This window comes from Pseudopipra pipra, chromosome 5, assembly GCF_036250125.1.
Source record: "Pseudopipra pipra isolate bDixPip1 chromosome 5, bDixPip1.hap1, whole genome shotgun sequence".
NCBI classification, from domain to species: Eukaryota; Metazoa; Chordata; class Aves; order Passeriformes; family Pipridae; genus Pseudopipra; species Pseudopipra pipra.
This window is the reverse complement of record NC_087553.1, coordinates 72,778,888-72,795,716: the sequence shown is the minus strand read 5'-3', so window position 1 is coordinate 72,795,716 and position 16,829 is coordinate 72,778,888. Positions and strand designations below refer to the sequence as shown.

The window sequence follows — 16,829 nt, the reverse complement described above, 5'->3', positions numbered from 1 at the left end:
TTTGGAGCTAAGGCTTGTGCTCTTCCCATCTCTTCTATCAGTACAGACAAATCCTTTACAGCTTTTCCAAGTTCCCACCAACATCAACACAGAGATTTGTGGGAGGTTCAAGGGTCATCTGAAACATCGCTGAACCTCCTCGGGACTTCATTTCTTCATCAATACCTCTAATCTCACAGAGGATCTTCATTCCTTATTCCAGGCAAGCAATATTATATCATCAGAGAGGTGGCATGAGCACAGGCCAAAGTCATCACACTCATATTGGTGCCATCAACAAGCACAGACAGAAAAATCAATGCCGTGCACTTCATGCCTTTAACTCCAGATCCACAGTGACCCCTTCACAACCCTCCCTGTTCCCTGGAAATGGAGACAGACACCTCCCAGTAGACTGGATACCCCTTCCCAAAGCCCCACTCCTGTGAAATAGAAAAGAAATCAAGTTTGTAAACACCAATATATCTGTAAGGTGAGAAGCAAGGAGACAGAGGCTTATTTAAAATTAATGTCAGCCCAAAGGACGGTTGTCCTGTCCCTGTGGTTCCTTGTGGGGTCAAAGGGGACAGGACTACGAGCAGGACTTTATTGTCTTCCCATGGCTGAGTGTAGGAGTTGTAATTAAAGCAGCTGCTGATGCCAATCTGAGTGTGAAAGGTGTCAGAGCTGCCAGGTGAACTCCACCTCAAGAGGTGCCACAGCTTGGTACAAGGGTTTTGTAGCAGAACTGGAAGGTGGAAAATAAATAAGGGGTGTCTGCTAAAGGGAATTCAGTAATTCCTTCACTCTCCTTGTGGATGGACGGGTTTTCCTTTTTGGTGATCATCTAATTCCAGACACTGGACCACTGTAAGTGCCCCCATGGTCTGGGTGATCTGTAGGGTATGACAGCCTGCAGGAACTGGGTGACTTCCAGGATCAATCTGTTGCCAACACCCCTGCTGGTGTAAAAGGACATGATCCCACTGGCACCAGTGGCTGAGGCAGCCTATTACCTAAAGAAAAGTGATGAGTTCTGGGCTTGCCAAGCCTCACAAGCAAAGGTGTGTTGGAGATGGCCACCAAACATCCTTCCACACACTCCCTGGCACTCCACTACCTGTTTTCACAGGCACTACTGCTTGTAAAAAAACAGGGGTTATTGACTCCAGAACCATCTGAGCACATGTTTGATGGTCTGCTTCAAGCTGTCTGGTCTCAGAGGCACTTAACTCATCTAATGTCTCCATTTTGGACATCAAAATGCCATTTGCTGAGAGAATTGAGATGATTCTGGATCTTTCAAGGGGCTATTCCCAGGGATATTTTTAGTCCCTGTGCAATATACTTTCATTGTTTAATTCTTATCCTCCCCAAATCTACTTCACCTCTAGAGCAAATCACCATCTTTCACCCATTTTTCTCTTCTTCTTTGTCCCTTCTCATGTCAGGAAAAAGAGACAATACTTCATCTTTCTCTTCCAGGTTTAATTTTTGCACAGAATGAAGGGCTCTTCAGATTTCTCTCTCCCTGTTTTGTAGTTGGCCTCTTCTGCCTGGGCTAACTGAAAACCATTAAAAGTATCAAGTGATTCACAACCAGCACTTGACAGAAATAAAGTCACCTCCTGACTGCCTTCCATTCTCTGGTGGCATCCACGGTTTTCAAAAGCAGGCAAAGTACTGCTTAATATATCTCCCTCTTTCTCCTTCATTTTCCAAGAGTTTTGATTCTAGTGGGTCTCTTAAATGTTCTGCTCTTCACCTACAAAGTGTTTATTTCTTTTGCTTTGTTCTAAGTATCACGAGCTGCTCAGAGACCCATCAGGTGTGAGTAGCTTGGCATAGGTTACACTTTTCCCTTGGTGTCCAAACTCTCAGCTCTGCAAAGCAAAGGGGATAATATGGATTAACAAACTCGTCCCAGAGATCTGTGGTGAGGACAGAGGTCCCCACAGCTGATGAAGATGAAAACCATGAGCACCACACTGGGCGTACAGACCAGCATCACATCAACACCCAACAACTTCTTGGGGGAGATAAATCACAGCTCTACCTGGAAGAAATAAAGTAGAGATTTCCCTCCATCTCACCTCAGCCTGAAGGTGTGAATGAGCATGTGATGGTCATCACATCTAGCACAGGAATATAGGAAAATGACCCATCAGGACATCTGCTGCTCTTCCCTACATAAGGTCCCCAGCCCACCCCTCACTCTGCTGCCTCCACTCCTCTCTGCTCCCCAAACCCACCTTTTGTAATGCAAAATAACAACAGGCCTTGTTCCCTGCCTTGCCTGCTTTTCATCTGAATTAGAACTCTGCTAATCTCATTAATGAGCTCACCCTGGTGCCACCGTGTTCTTTGGATGCCCCCTAACATCATTAGGGACTTATCCAGGGAAACAAAAGGACATTACTCCATGCAGGGAATGAAGAATTAGTGCAAAGGTGGGGGGTGCTTTGCAATTGTCCCCGTAATCACTTGTTTGTGTGCAATTAGTGGCTTTAATCTCCATCTCATTGCCACTGCAGCAGTTTGCAAGTGTGGGTTTGGGTGTCTGCAGAGGTGCAGAGACATGCAGGGGACAGCAGGACACAGGTCAGGGGTGCACCAAAAGAGGTGAAATGTGTCCAGAGGACACGAAAGTGGAGTGAGGAGGTCTCAGAGTGGGCACAAACCAAAATATTTCAGCCTATCACCAGCTGGGGTGTAAATCAGTGACAGAGCAGAGCTGATGAGGAGGCCTTGGAAGGGACAACAGAGATTCAGACCATCCTCCCAAGGGACACACCTGGGTACAGCTGAGCAGGAACATATGGCAGGGACATCTCGGAGAATTTCTTCACAGAAAGGGTTGTCAAGCACTGGAAGGGGCTGCCCAGGGAGGTGGTGGAGTCTCCACCCCTTGAGGTGTTCAAGAAATCACCAGTGCTCTGGTCCAGTTGACAAGGTGGGGATCGGCCACAGGCTGGACTTGATGATCCTGGAGGCCTTTTCCAAACTAAATGATGGAGTTTATTTATGTCCCTTTTCCTTAAAAAAAAAAAAAAAAAAAAAGAATAGGGGGGATATTGAATATCAAGGAAAAAGAGGGGAAAATAGAGTCAAAGAAGGAAAAGCCTTTTTTTACACCACTTTAACAAATTCACCTGGTTAAATCACTATCCTGATATGTCACTGAGCTTCCAATTTTAATACAGTTTGACAAGCACTTCTGTGAGCAGAAGCCACAAAGTTTGGTTTCTTACAGAGATTAGTCCCATGGCTGGGTTATCTCACGTCTAATAGTGTCTGAATGTACTTTTCCAGTACTCTCAGCCTGGAGAAGAGAAGACTACAGGGAGACCTTAGAGAAGCCTTTCAGTACCTAAGCGTACAAGAAGGTTGAACATGGACTTTCAGAAGGACATGGAGTGAAAGGACAAAGAGGAGTGGCCTTAAATTGAGGGAGGACAGAGTTAAATTAGACATTAGGAAGAAATTTTTTACTCTGAGGGTGGTGAGACACTGGCACAGGTTGTCCAGAGGGGTTGTCAACTCCCCATCCCTGAAATGTCCAAGGCCAACCTGGATGGGGCTTGGAGCAGCCTGGTCTAGTGGAAGGTGTCCATGCCCATGTCAGAGGGTGGAACTGAATGATCTTCAAGGTCCCTTCCAAGTCAAACCATTCTATGATCCATGATTCTCCCCAGCAGTACCACTGAATACATCAATACCAGCTTTAATTCCTTTTCAGCTCCTAATTTTCCCAGGGCCACACTGTGTGATTGTCCCTAATACCTACTGGGGAAAGATGCAACGCAATTTGATCCATCTGGTGGCCAAAAAGGAAAGCTTATCCAAAGTCATATAATCAAACACTGGTATCCATATGCCCACCCAACCCTGCTGTTCCCATCTAATCCACTGATAGAACTTCCACTCATGAATTCAGCTGTTTCTACCACTGACGACTCTGAAAAAAAAATCCTTTTCATCTCCCTCTCTCTTTTTTCTTTGAGATTATTTGTTCCTACTTATCCTTTCAGGTAACTTGAGAAAGGAAGTTTCTTCATATCTCACCAGATTTGGAACAATGCAGATGAAAATGTTTTTTCTCTTTCAGTCTCTCCTCCTGAGAGACCTCCTGGGGGCCCTTACAATCGTTCATCTCCAAGCTTCTGGTGGCATCTCCTTGGGGCAAAGAAGAGGGAAGAGATCCTGTGTTTTGCTGTTGAGATCAAGCCTGAAGAAGTGAGGCATCCCAGCACTGATCCACTACAACCCAACTTCTTGTTTCCAGTCTGATCTTCCCAGAACCCTACATATTGTATTTTTAGTATTATTTTAGGGCCTGCTCCCAGGACACAAGTGTATTTGTCACTCAGTGGGGCTGCCAGCATCAACCACTTCAGTATTAATGTTGCTTCATCTCTAAAGTGAAACTGTGGAGTGGTGGAGTGTGGTTTTTATTGAGTTTTTATTGAGTTTCTGGGTTTGATCTGTCGGGGCTCTGTGATGAGGGGAATGTGTGTGGCTTTGGCTGAGATCAGAACCACAGCAGCATTTTGTGTATTGATTAACTGAGGGAATTGCTCTGGCTTGGCTTTTTAGCCCATTGTAGAGGAGTTTCCACACTACAGTCTCACGAAGGTTTGCAATTTTGGGGTAGCAGTGATCAAAGCAAGCTTGTTTTAGCCAGAATTTCAAATGGAAGATCCATCCCCAACACATCTCTCCTTATAATCAAACATATGGGTTTATAATTTTGGGAAATTTTGATCCCTGGGACAATTTCTCTAGAGTTCTTCATGGTATAAGAAACAGTCAGTGTTTTTTCAGTGTAGTTATTTATGTGGGTACTTCTTGCAGTAGTTTGTTAGTCAATGCTTAGCTCTTCAGGTGGTTTCCTTTATATTCTAAAACAATATGGAGATGTAAACTTGCCATGAGTTCAGTATCAGCCTGACTACAGTAAAATGTTTGAGAGGGTTTTTTCTGAGAGTTCATGATGCCTTGTGAATTCAACTGAGAATAGATTTGAAAAAAAAAATTAATAAAACCCCTAAAATCACCAACTTCTTCCTCAGTTTTCCATCCATGAAGGGAGCTTCACAAACAACTAATCCAGAATTTGGCACAGAAATCTTAGAGGGGAAAAGGCAAGAGGGAAGAGAGGAGGGACAGAGAGAAAGATGGGTCTGTCTCTAGTGCGGTGGGATGGACATATCAACATTAGAGTAAATGGTGAGCAGTTAAGCCATCAAAACACAGCTGTAAGTGGGAGGTAGGTCTACTAAAGTTAATTTTTCTCCTGGTGGAGAGGCATGATATGTACCTTGGAGCATATGGAATGTCACAGACCATTTTAGGATGTGTTTAGAGGTCTGGGGATCCGTAGGGGGTGTGCGCACCCAGAGGGGTGTGAGCGTGGCACAGCTCAGACACTCTGTACACAGACAGTCTGAAGAATATGCTTTTCTTTATTCAAGCTACAATTACACTGCCCCTCTCCAGTTCCTCTCCAAGTGCCCCCTCCCTCCTGAGACGGTGCATTAAAGCATGGGAAAAGTGATACTTAACATTGAAATTCATCATTAATTCCTCCGTCTTTTATTGTCGTAACATGAGCCATAATGAACTCTTCCTGCACTGATGTCCATTTGGTGTGTCACTTTCCCTGGAAGTGCTTCATAACTTAGCATTAATTAATGGTGACTTGCTGCAAATTGTGTTACAGAGCTGATAGCACTTCTGGGTAACTAAGTGTCACCAACTGCAGTCATCAAACTTGCCGCGGTCGCCGGGCGTCGTGCAGGATTAGCTGCTGGATCACACACCAAGACATCCCTTTTGGATCTTTCCGAGGAAAGGAAGGAAAGTTCATGGCCTGGGAATTTAACCTGGTTTAATTCTCAGCTCTGCAATCAACCTCCAGCATGGCCTTGGGCAAAACAATGAAGGCATTTGGACCATTCCAGGGAGCCACAGCTGTGGCTGCAGAAGGACTGGGGGAGGTTGTAACCCCAGGGTTTGAGTGGTTCAGCCCTGTCCATGAGCCACCCTTCTCCTCCCCGGAGCTGGCTGCACTTCCATGATGTCTGCAAAGTTCTTCCCAGTTGGAAAGGTGCTGTAGACATCAAGGTGTCTGCACTTCATGGAGCTTTGACTTCTGAAGGATCTGCCTGACTTTGCTCACCTGGACTTTGATATGTGGCTGTTCACTCCCAAATCCAGCTGGGTGCAAGTCCTTCACTGGCAGCTCAGTCAGGGGAGTTTGCCCTGAAGTTACACAGAGAGAATAACAGAGTCACAGAATCATTTGGGTTGGAAGGGACCTTAAATTTATCATCTCGTTCCAACCCCCTGCCATGGGAAGGGACACCTTCCACTATTCCAGGTTGCTCAGAATCCCATCGAGCCTGGCCTTGAAGCAGCTCCTGAGGGACAGATTGCATCCACCCTGTAGCAGCAGTGGTCAGTTATGACCTGTCCTACCATCTCTCTGTGTGACAAATCCACAGCTTCATGCTGACTGCACACCTGTGGGGCTGTGTTAATTCTGCTGCTCTCCTGGCTTCCAGAACAAGGTGCCCTCATCCAAACAGATAATCATGAATGGTGTTTGGCCTATGCCAACAATTCAGATTTTGTAGTGCTGAGACCCACGACCCAGAACTATTAAATTTATTAGAGTAGATAAAAACTGTGTCCACCACCAAAATGCTACACACAGTCCTGCAAGAGTGAAATACTGACAACTCTCTGAGTGTACTACTATATGCCGGAAAGCAGGAGCACCAGCACAAGCGATCCAGCTGTCTGGATACCCTTCCAAGGTCAGGTTCTGGTGCTTTCCTGAGCTATCTTCACCACTGACAGATTTATTTCCTTCAGACCCCTTTGTCACCAACACAGTTCAGATCACTCAAAAAAAAAAACCCAATAGGATTTTACTCCAGAAGGCAAAAAGTCACATTTGGCTGGTTATTGAAGGAGGCTGAAGGGAAAAGCTCGTTTGTAACATCTACAGTTTTGATATCAAGGGCTAAGACTTGGGTTAGAGATGGAGACACCCACATTTAGGTGTCTCTCTGTAGGTATCTCTGCTGAGCTGCTTGTTTGAGCTCTTGGGGTGGCCACTGGAGACTTGGTTGATGGTGTAGAGTCTGATTATAGAACAACTTGCCTAAGACTAAAAGATAAAATAAGAGGCCAACTTTCATCAGCAATACGAAAGACAGTAAGAGAAAAAGAAGTTTAATTTTTTCTAAGCTAGAAAAATCTGTTTATCAGTTTGAACTGGGCCTTTTGGCTTAACAAGACTGAGCTCCAGCCCCAAATTTAGCACTGCTGTGTGCTTTAAATATAATATAATGCTAAACAGGTCTGTTTTCCTCCGAGAAGGGACTCAAGCATCCTCTTCACAGATATTAAAAATGCAGGGACAGGCTGGTGTTTAATGAGTTCACTTGCAAGGTACTAAAGTCGGCTACCACCTGTCAGTGTCTTCAGATGTGCTCCTCAGCCTTAATTAAGAGCTGCTCTCTGTTTAATTTCATTCCTTCTCTCCCCAGCCCCACCTACCTCCTTCCTCCCTCTTTGGTTTGCCCTGTTTCAGAAGACAGAAACCAGCCCCAGAGAGATGCCTTCCAAAGTCAATCAAAAATTAATTTCAGGTGGCAGCTGAGTCACAACTTCTCATTTATCCATCCAAGTCTGGTGAATTCTCAATCTTCTAATCACAGAATAGCAGAATCATGGAATCATTCAGCTTGGAAGAAACCTCTAAGATCATGGAGTCCAATCATGTCCTCAGTTGTCAACTCAACCCCATCATCACCATCATTAAATTGTAGACAACCAAAACATTCCTAAATATACAAGGATGCCCCAGTGCCTCTCCTTGCCTGCCTTGTCCCTCTGAAGAATTTATTGCTATCCATTGCAGCATTCCAGTTGAGTGAGTGATCCCATCATGTTTCCATGATGTTTGTCATCCTTTTCCACGGTGCTTCCAGCCCCTCCTGTTTGCTGCCCATCAGTGGGACAAAAGCAGCCAGCCAAGCATGCAAATCAGATTAACAATTCGCACCTTTGTGAAAGGGATTAGCTGCTCTGCCTGCTGTGGATGCTCGAAGAAATCAATCTGCATCTGTCAAAACCTGTAACCTTACTTGTGTCCCTGACTCCATACTTGGGTTGGTTAAGATAATAATAATTAATTAACAGCCTGCTTTAGATTGCATCTTCTCCCGTATGGGATTAATCTTGTATTTCCTTAGGGAGCTGATTTTCCAGGCTGGCTGTGAATTTATTCTCTGCTGCTGTAATACATGATGGTGTTTGCATGCTTTCAGGGTCACAGCTACAGCCGGGAAAGCATCGGAGTTAAAGCAGTGGAGCCGGTTTAGGATTGTGTCCAAATCCCATAAATGCCACATGTGACTTCAGATAAGTCACTTAATCACCCTTTTTCATACCCTATATTTACCAGATCAGTCAAGGCAAGCGGATTTACAGGGATGATTCATCCCAAAAAAGGGCCAAGGGACATCGCTTCTATTCCTGACTCCACTCTGAAACTTCGGAAAAGTCACTTTACTCGCACCATCCCGACTTCCCAACTGCAGAGGGAGGGCAGCATCTGCTCACTGCTAAAACCTGAGGGACAGCCCTCAACCAAGACACTCTCTCACAGATATTCCCAGCCTTTGGAGAGGTCAGCTTTGTGGATGGTGGCTTTGCAGTGGGATATCATGCCTCTGATTTCGAGGAGGGAGGTGTCACCTGCGGGGAACAGCTCTAAATTGTCAGTTCCCCTGAGTAATGATTAGGTTTGAATTAAGCCTTTTGTACTGCAGGTAGGGATAAGCCTGAACTTCTACAAAGTGGAAGTAAACTCTTCTCTGGGAAACCGTCTCCTGCACGTGGTAAGGAGGAAGGAATGAATAAACCACATAAAACTCACAGCAACACTTGCAGTGCACTGTGTGGTGACACTGCAAAGAGGAGCCTCTCCAAGCCCCATTTCCAAAAAAACCCAAGACAATTATTTCATTAACTGAGATAATTAACTGAAGTATTTTGGCAAAACAATTAAATTTTCTGTACCAATGAGCTCTCCCTCTTTTTGCTTCACTGTTGACCTTGGCAGAACAATCCCCCCAATAGTAAGACAGCAACCCTGTCTGGGAGGTGCAATCTCCTTTTTCCTATGCCCTCTTGATGTGACAATCAGTTTGAGGCCAGAAAATGTCATCTTCCACAGCACAGCATCCCATACCTTGCAAAGCTTTTCCCCATGGAAAGAGTAGAAAAAGGGAAAGCGGAGGGAGAGGCAGGGAAATGCCTGTGTGGTGCCCAGTGTGTTTCTTCAGGTGCAAAAGGGAAAATCTCCACTATCCTACTCCCCCATCCCCATTTTTCCTTCTTACTGTAGCCACCCAGTACAAAACCTCCAAGATCTCCTGCTCTTTACCATGGTGGTCAAAATACAGAGGCCCGGGGATGTGAACTACACCAGCCTCTGAGATACCCATCCTAGGACTTCTGAGTTACCTCACAGGTTTCCAGGTTAGACTTTCTGCATTTCCATTCCACCTGGTGTAGAGTGGGGTGGCAGAAAAAGGCTGAGCAGCCTCTTTGGAGATACTCTTGGCATAAGGAATGGTCTTGATGGTGGAGTCTGGAGCTCTTCACCATCAGATTTACCCCATGTCTCTTTAGAGACACTTTGGGTGAGGGAACTCTGCAGCACATCCTTGTGGTGGCTGGGCACATCCTTGGCCACACAGCAAGTTTTCTTTTCCAATGTGTGCATAACATTTCCATCAGAAGTTCATTTTCTGTGTATTTAAGCTTTCAGTCTCTCCACTCAAGGTCTCAGCTGCAGTGCTGAATTCCTAAAATCACTTGAACAGTCCCAAATCCTCTGCTTCCTCTTCTTCCATGACACCCTCCCAAAGGAAGACTTGTTTCAAGCATCTCACATACCAGGAAGAGTAGACAGGGAAATTCAGCTCCATGGTGCTGCTTTTCCATGAAAACAACACCCACCACCTCCTGTTTCAGCCCGACTACTGGTGCCTTTTTGTCCTCTATTTCCTCCCAGAAGGATCCAGACAGTGCTGCAATTGAAGTTATCACAAGCCTGACTTTTCTGGCCTTGAACCTTTCTGCATGCCAGTGACAAGACCATCTTCTTCCTCTTACCACCAGCTGGTCCTGTTGGCCTGGGATCAGCAAGAATCTGCTCCTTGATACACACATGTGGCTTCTGGAATGTGTGTTCCCCTTCATCTGCAGACACAGAGTGAACCTGCAGCAAGACAAAGTTGGAATGGGGTGGAAATGCTGGAGGAAAAGGGGCAGAGCAGGATTTGTGATGACAAAATTGTAACTTGGGTCAGACATCAGGGAAGAGCAGAGGCCTGAGGGAAGTCCTGGGCATACTCACACACCCCAGCAGCTCCTGAGACTACTTAGACCTTGTCAAGCAAGGAATGACATCTCCCTTTGAGCAAATGTCTGTCTCTGGAGCCCCGGTGACGGCCCGTCCGTGTCCATCCATTAAGCAGTTTGTTATTGTGACAGATGACACGGTGATTGCTCGGTATGAATTGCAATTACTGTCCAAGCACAAGGGATCTAAACTTATAAACAGGCAGCTTTAACTAACCAACAATTCTGCTCAGAGGGACGGGTCTCCTCCTGGGAGTAAAAGGCTCCTGAGATTCCCATAGCTCCTATTCCAAAAAGGGATGTGTGCCTGGACAACAGCAGGGCTGGGCTTTTGTAGGAAGAATGCTCAGGTGTTAAACAGAGAGGATATTTTTATTTGTTCCTTTGCCAAGCACTGAGAGAAACAGGAGTACTCCTGGACTGGAGCCACCCCACTCAATTACCCCACAGGCAAACAGGGAAGGTCTCCCCCACCTCCTTTCCCCACACTGAGGGAATCAGATGCTAAACTCCAATGGAATCTGGAAGAAATTTGGATGAAAAAAAAGTGCATGAAATCTCTGATTTGGGTGGGTTTAGTCCTACAAGGTCTCCAGTCTCAAATATACTCAGGGGTCACCCCTCAGCCCCCTTCCTACGAGCTTTCACTGCAAGCCACAGGAGGGAGGGAATTGCAACCCTGCAAAGCCAAGAGCCCAAGGATGTCCCACAGAGACACCCCAGAAGGTTCCCATATGGTTGGATAAGCTGCTGGAACTGATTTCCTGGCAGCAGCCACGGTACACACTTGGAACAAACCTGTCCCAAAGCCTCTCACCTCCCTCCTGCGTGCCAAGCACAGCTGAGCCGTGGCCCTGCCTCAGAGCAGCCCAGGAGGAGCAGATGCCAGCACTGGAGCTCATCAGCAGACCTGGAGGTGAACTGGGAACTGCTTTGGTTGGACACAGGTAAATTCTCCAGCAGATAGGAAGCCTTCTTTTATGGAGAAGAGTCTCTGCAGCACAGGGAGAGTATGGACACTGTAGGGTCTTCTGATGGGCTCCTTCCTCAAGCAAACCTGTAAAAAAGGAGATGCATCCAAGCTGCCAAATGCACTTGCAGACACAAACAGTACTTTTGGGCAGTACTTTTTGCTGTCTCAGACCCAAAGGCCTGAGTTTCATCCCTTGGAGGAGTGGTGAGCCTACTCATCAAACAAGAATGGCAGGTCCTTGTCCCACCTTTCTTGTGTCACACATACCACACGCAGGCTGGTGTTGAAGGGTGACAGAAGCACTGAACATGGAATTGCAACCCCTGAGTGGTTTTATCCTGCTTACCCCTCGCCTCTCTCTCTGTCTTCTCAAAGGCCCATCTGCAGTTCAGCCCCCAACCTTGTATGCTGCTCATGGTCATGGTGGAGATGGGAAGTGACCTCTCTGAAGCCTCTGCACAGCCTCCAGCACCGACTCTGCTTCACCCTCTTCCTCAGCCTTCCTTCCTTCTTTGCCCAAAACACAATTCCTGGGATAATAATTGCCAGACAACATGTGCACAAGGAAGTTTTGTTCTTTGGCCTGATGCCACTGCTCTTTAAATTCACCTCCCTCAACAACTCCTTTCAGAGGCTTTAACTGGCCAGACAGTTTTAACCTCTTTCTTGTACTGTGCAAAGTCCACTGCTTTGATTTGCCTCGTGGGATGGGATTCATCTCACCTAATGTTTGATGTCTACCACGTTGATTGTCTGCAGCTGAGCTGGTCACCTTCTGCTCCCTTTATAGTCTGCAGAGAGAAATAAGCCCTGCCAGGACATGAGTCATCTGACCTATTTGAGATGTCTACTTTAGAATGAGATTAATCACGCTCTGGAAGCACCTGTTTTGCTCCAACTAAAGCCTGAGTCTAGACAACCAGCTCAGATGAATTCAACCTCAGTGTCTTTTTAGGTGATCATCTCCCCAGCATCAGTGGCTGTAATGAACCCTCCAGCAATTTTCTCAGTCCTGCTTTAGCCGAGCTGTACTTTGGTCCATGCTGTGTGATGGCAGCTAATGATGAGCAGTATGACCTAATGAGAGCAAGGGCTGCTGTTGTCTCCTGAAAAGAGTTTTCTGCCCTTCAGAGAAGGCGTGTGAAGGTACCAGACGAGACACCTGCACTTGGGTACTGGACATGGGTAGATTTGGGGGTATTTTTGTACTGCCCAGATGGTGAGGATCCTGCTCAAACAGTGCAGAACAGACATCAGAGAGCAGAAGTAACTTAAGGGTATGTTCAAACTGCAAAATGTTGAACATTCTGCTGGTGCTTTCTCTGCTTTTCCCGACAGTGCAGTCTGTCAGGGTTGAAACTGGGAAGCAGGAGGAAATCCAGAGCCCCAGAGCTCAATATGCTGTGGGGAACATCTCCTTAGACCATGGGGTGTCCCAGCCACACAGCATTGTGCTGGCCATAAACACCTACACAGACAAGCTTTTGAAGGAGCTCCAGTGTTGGAAACAAACTGCCATGTGCTGCCTTTATGTTCCCAGTCTGGATGGTGCAGAGAACAGGACACCCCAACACACACCTACTGAGATTTCCAGTTGAAGAACTGCAGCCAACACGTGTGCTGATTAACTGGACTGAGCCCTGCCCATACCTAAAGCATCCAAGGCACAAGATGAAGAGCTTGGAACCACACAAATGCTCGGACATGCAGGTGTGCCCTCATTCCTTCATGTATGTGAAGAACTCAGGCAGCATTTGTGTCTAAATACAGTTTGACTCCAACAGTACTGAGTCTGAGCTCGCAAAAAGGCTTTGACCTCTACTTAATTAATAAAGAAGATGTATTCTTGATGTATTACTTGCTGTCAGCATCCCTGCTTTGATATAAATGAATTTAAAGGGAGAGTGAGCTACAGTAGGATCAGTGCTGGAAGCAGGATCATGGAATTTGGCTTTGGGGTCAAGTTACAGGTTTCATTATGTCATTGATTAATGAGTATCACAGAATCATAGAATGGTTTGGGTTGGAAGGGACCTTAAAGTCAATTTAGTTCTAACCCCCTGCCATGGGTAGGGACACCTTCCACGAGACCAAGTTTCTCACAGTCCTGTCCTGGCCTTGGACACTTCCAGGGATGGGGCAGCCACAGCTTCTCTTGACAACCTGTGACAGGGTCCCACCACCCTCACAGCCAAGAATTCCTTCCCAGTATCCCATCTAACCCTCCCCTCTGTCAGTTTGAAGCCATTCCTCCTCATCCTATCACTCCAGGCCCTCATCCATGGTCCCGTTCCAGCTCCCTTGGAGCCCCTTTAGGCTGGAAGGAGGCCTAAGGTCTCCCCAGATCCTTCTCTTCTCCAGTCTGAACAACCCCATCTCAGTCTTCCTCAACCACAGGGAGAGTCTGAGCCCAGCTGAGTCTGTACTTGGTGGTTTTGACAGTCAAAAACTTGCAGCAAATCACGTCTCCTCAGCTAAAAAGATAAGATCCTCATCCTAGGAGCGAAGAAGAGGACTGACATGAAGTTTATCTGGGAAGAGATCTCATCACGTGTGAGGGGAAAAATGATGGTGGCAAGAGGACTCACCACATCTTTTCCCCATCTCCCTGAGCAATGTGGAAGCAAACCTCTCACCAGTGGCATTGGACCCCTTCTTGCATCTGCTCAGAAGTGCTCCTGTTGAGTGGGCATGAGCTGTGTTAAATGCACATAATTTATTGCTCTTGCAACCAGCCACGAGCAGGACAACACAGGAAACGAGGTTGAAATGCAGACACACACCCAGAGAAGTGAACTGCCTCTCTCCTGGCACTCCAGGCTGTTGCTTCCTGGGGAGGAAGGGAATTTCCCCTCAAGTGCCTCACATGGGCTTGTTCTCCACTTGCAAAAACAAAGCAACATTTAACATCAGACAAAATCAGAGACTGGGAGCACAGGAGTGGGGCCAAGGGTGAGATGATGTTTTGTGATATAGTGAAGGCTTGCAGCAATCTCAGTGTTCTGGGAGCAGATAGGATGGGAAAGGAGATCTCCTTCTTATAGGAGTCACTCACCCATTTGGACAAAATATTATTTACACAGCAGGAGATGAAGAAGAGGCCGAGTCCCTTTGTCCCAGAACTTGGCTGAAGTTTCAACACAGCCCTCAATAAAAGCAAACCAGTGCTGGTGACTGCATCTTTCTCAGGAGCAAAAAAATCCAAGCTAAATCAGCCAACTTGCAGTTATGCTGGTCCCCTATTTTATTTTTCATCTTTTCTTTCAGGCAGGAAGGGGGACCTGAATGTCAAAATGCAGGGAAATATGGAAGAAAAGGAGTAAGAGGGTTCAGATTGGAAGAGAGCCGGTAAATATTGTGGCCATGGGCAAGGTCTGAACCAGAATACTCTGTACTGAGCAGGAGAGACAACACTGTCCATCCTAGAGCTGCAATGATTTAATCCATCACTGAGGAAGCTGCAGAGGGGAGACAGGAGGGAAGGATGTTTTCTTTATCACAAGAACATAATCAGACAATATTTCTGAGAGAGCTCCCCTTTCTTTACCCCAGAAAGGGCTGAAGTACATCTGCTTTCTGTTCTGTTTTCCCTGCTTTTATCAGAGGACTCCAAGCGAAGTTCCCTCGGGACTGACAGAGCAAAGCAAGAAGCATTTGAAGATGTTTTTTTCCACTGGGAATATCTTTTAATGTCAAAAATAGGCTTTGGCCACTACCCCATCCTCTTGGGGCTCCTTCATCCACACCTACATTTGCACTTGAAGGTGCAGATTGCCTCTGTTGTGCTGACAAGCAGAATGCTGGCTAACACCAGCAGTTCCTCTCAGAGCCTGTTAAACCGATTTGTCTGAACCCAGTGAAGTTGGGCAGTGAGTCATTTCACCTCCATCAGCACCCTTTGGATCCATCCCTACGTTTCTGTGCTTTTCATGCCAGTTGAGGTGTTGCCCCTGCCTTGGGGGTGTCGGGGAGGTTTCTTTGACCTCCGTCCAGGTCAGGATGCAGATGCTGTTTACCAGCTCTGAGGCTCTGCAGAAGCTGGGAACCAGTGGCTGTGCCCAGCAGTGTCCAGGTGCATGGAAATCTGCCTTCCAGCACCGTCCTCCTCCTCCACAGCCACTCCAGGCAGGAACTTTCACTGCATTAATTAGTCACTGTTTGCTCTCTCCAGGTCTCCCGTTATCACTGGAATACTCATCTAAATCATCTAAATCTGATGGCCAAACAAATTAAAACTAATGAGGCCATTAGGGTCACATTAACAAACAAGGAATATGGGAGAGCTTCTGGAGGAGGTTTTGCTGCCAGACTGGGCACGTGCAGCCGGCAAAGCCTGATTTCCAAACAGCCTTGGAGAGAACGGGAACAGATGAACGAGATGCAGGGATGATCCAGTACCAAATCTGAGATGTGGCAGGACAAGGTTCCCTGCCGCCTCCTGGGGCATTTGATAATGGCAAAGGTGGTGGGAGCAGCAGGTTTGGATTTGAGTGGATAGAGAGAATTTGGCACGTCAGGGATTCTTGTCCCAGTTCCCTACACGAGCCACTTGACCTCTGCTGGTGAACGGATCTGGTGCTTCAACAGAGACTTCAGGCAGAAGGTCATCTGACTAATTCCTGTGCAGGTGGTTACCCAGCCATGAAGCCAAGGAAGCAGAGGGAATGGGATGTGAAGCCAGATGCATCCTCTCACTTCCGTGTCTTTGCCTACAGAGAGGATGCAAAGCATTCCTGCTGGCCCAGGAGCCCACTTGGAGGGAGGCTCTTGGAAGAGCCAAATTCAATGGGAAGATAAAAACCTACAGAAGAAATACAACTGATACAGAAGTGGGGATGGCTCCTCTAAGGGGATAACAGACCACAATAGAAAGCTCATCCATGCTGAGATCCATCCTGTCCTTCAGGCACTCACCCATGGGAAGTGCCAGTCCCCACAGCTCCTTGAAATCGGGGGAGAAAAGCCAATGCTACCCCTCTGAGACAAGAATCAGAGTATTCCTGCTCCTCTTCTGCCTTTGAAACACAGATGATGGGTATCATGGAATCATTTAGGTTAGAAAAGTTTTTTAAAATCATCAAGTCCAACTGTTAACCCAGCACCACCTAGGCCACCACTAAATAATGTCCCCAAGTGTCACATCTACATGTCTTTTAAATCCCTCCAGGGATAACTTCTCTGGAAAGCCAGTTCCAGTCCTTGACCACCCTTTCAGGGAAGAAATTTTCCCTAATATCCCTTCTAAATCTTCCCTGGCACAGCTTGAGGCCATTTCCTCTCATCCTGTCCCTTGTTCCCTGGGAGCAAAGCCCGATCTCCCCCCCAGCCCTCCCCTCCTGTCAGGAAGTTGCAGAGCCAGAAGGTCCCCCCTGAGCCTCCTTTTCTCCAGGCTGAGCCCCTCCAGCTCCCTCAGCCCCTCCTGCTGCTCCAG

The 16,829-nt window shown here is 46.8% G+C and overlaps 1 long non-coding RNA gene across 1 annotated transcript; it reads right to left on the bottom strand.

The window, feature by feature from the left end:
- Positions 1-5,551: 5,551 nt before the first annotated feature.
- Positions 5,552-11,589, bottom strand: LOC135415316 (uncharacterized). Its single transcript, XR_010431079.1, has 3 exons — positions 11,243-11,589; positions 10,177-10,282; positions 5,552-6,243 (listed from the first exon to the last, which is right to left on the bottom strand). It is a non-coding gene; the product is annotated as an uncharacterized LOC135415316 (long non-coding RNA).
- Between the last annotated feature and the right edge of the window lie 5,240 nt (positions 11,590-16,829).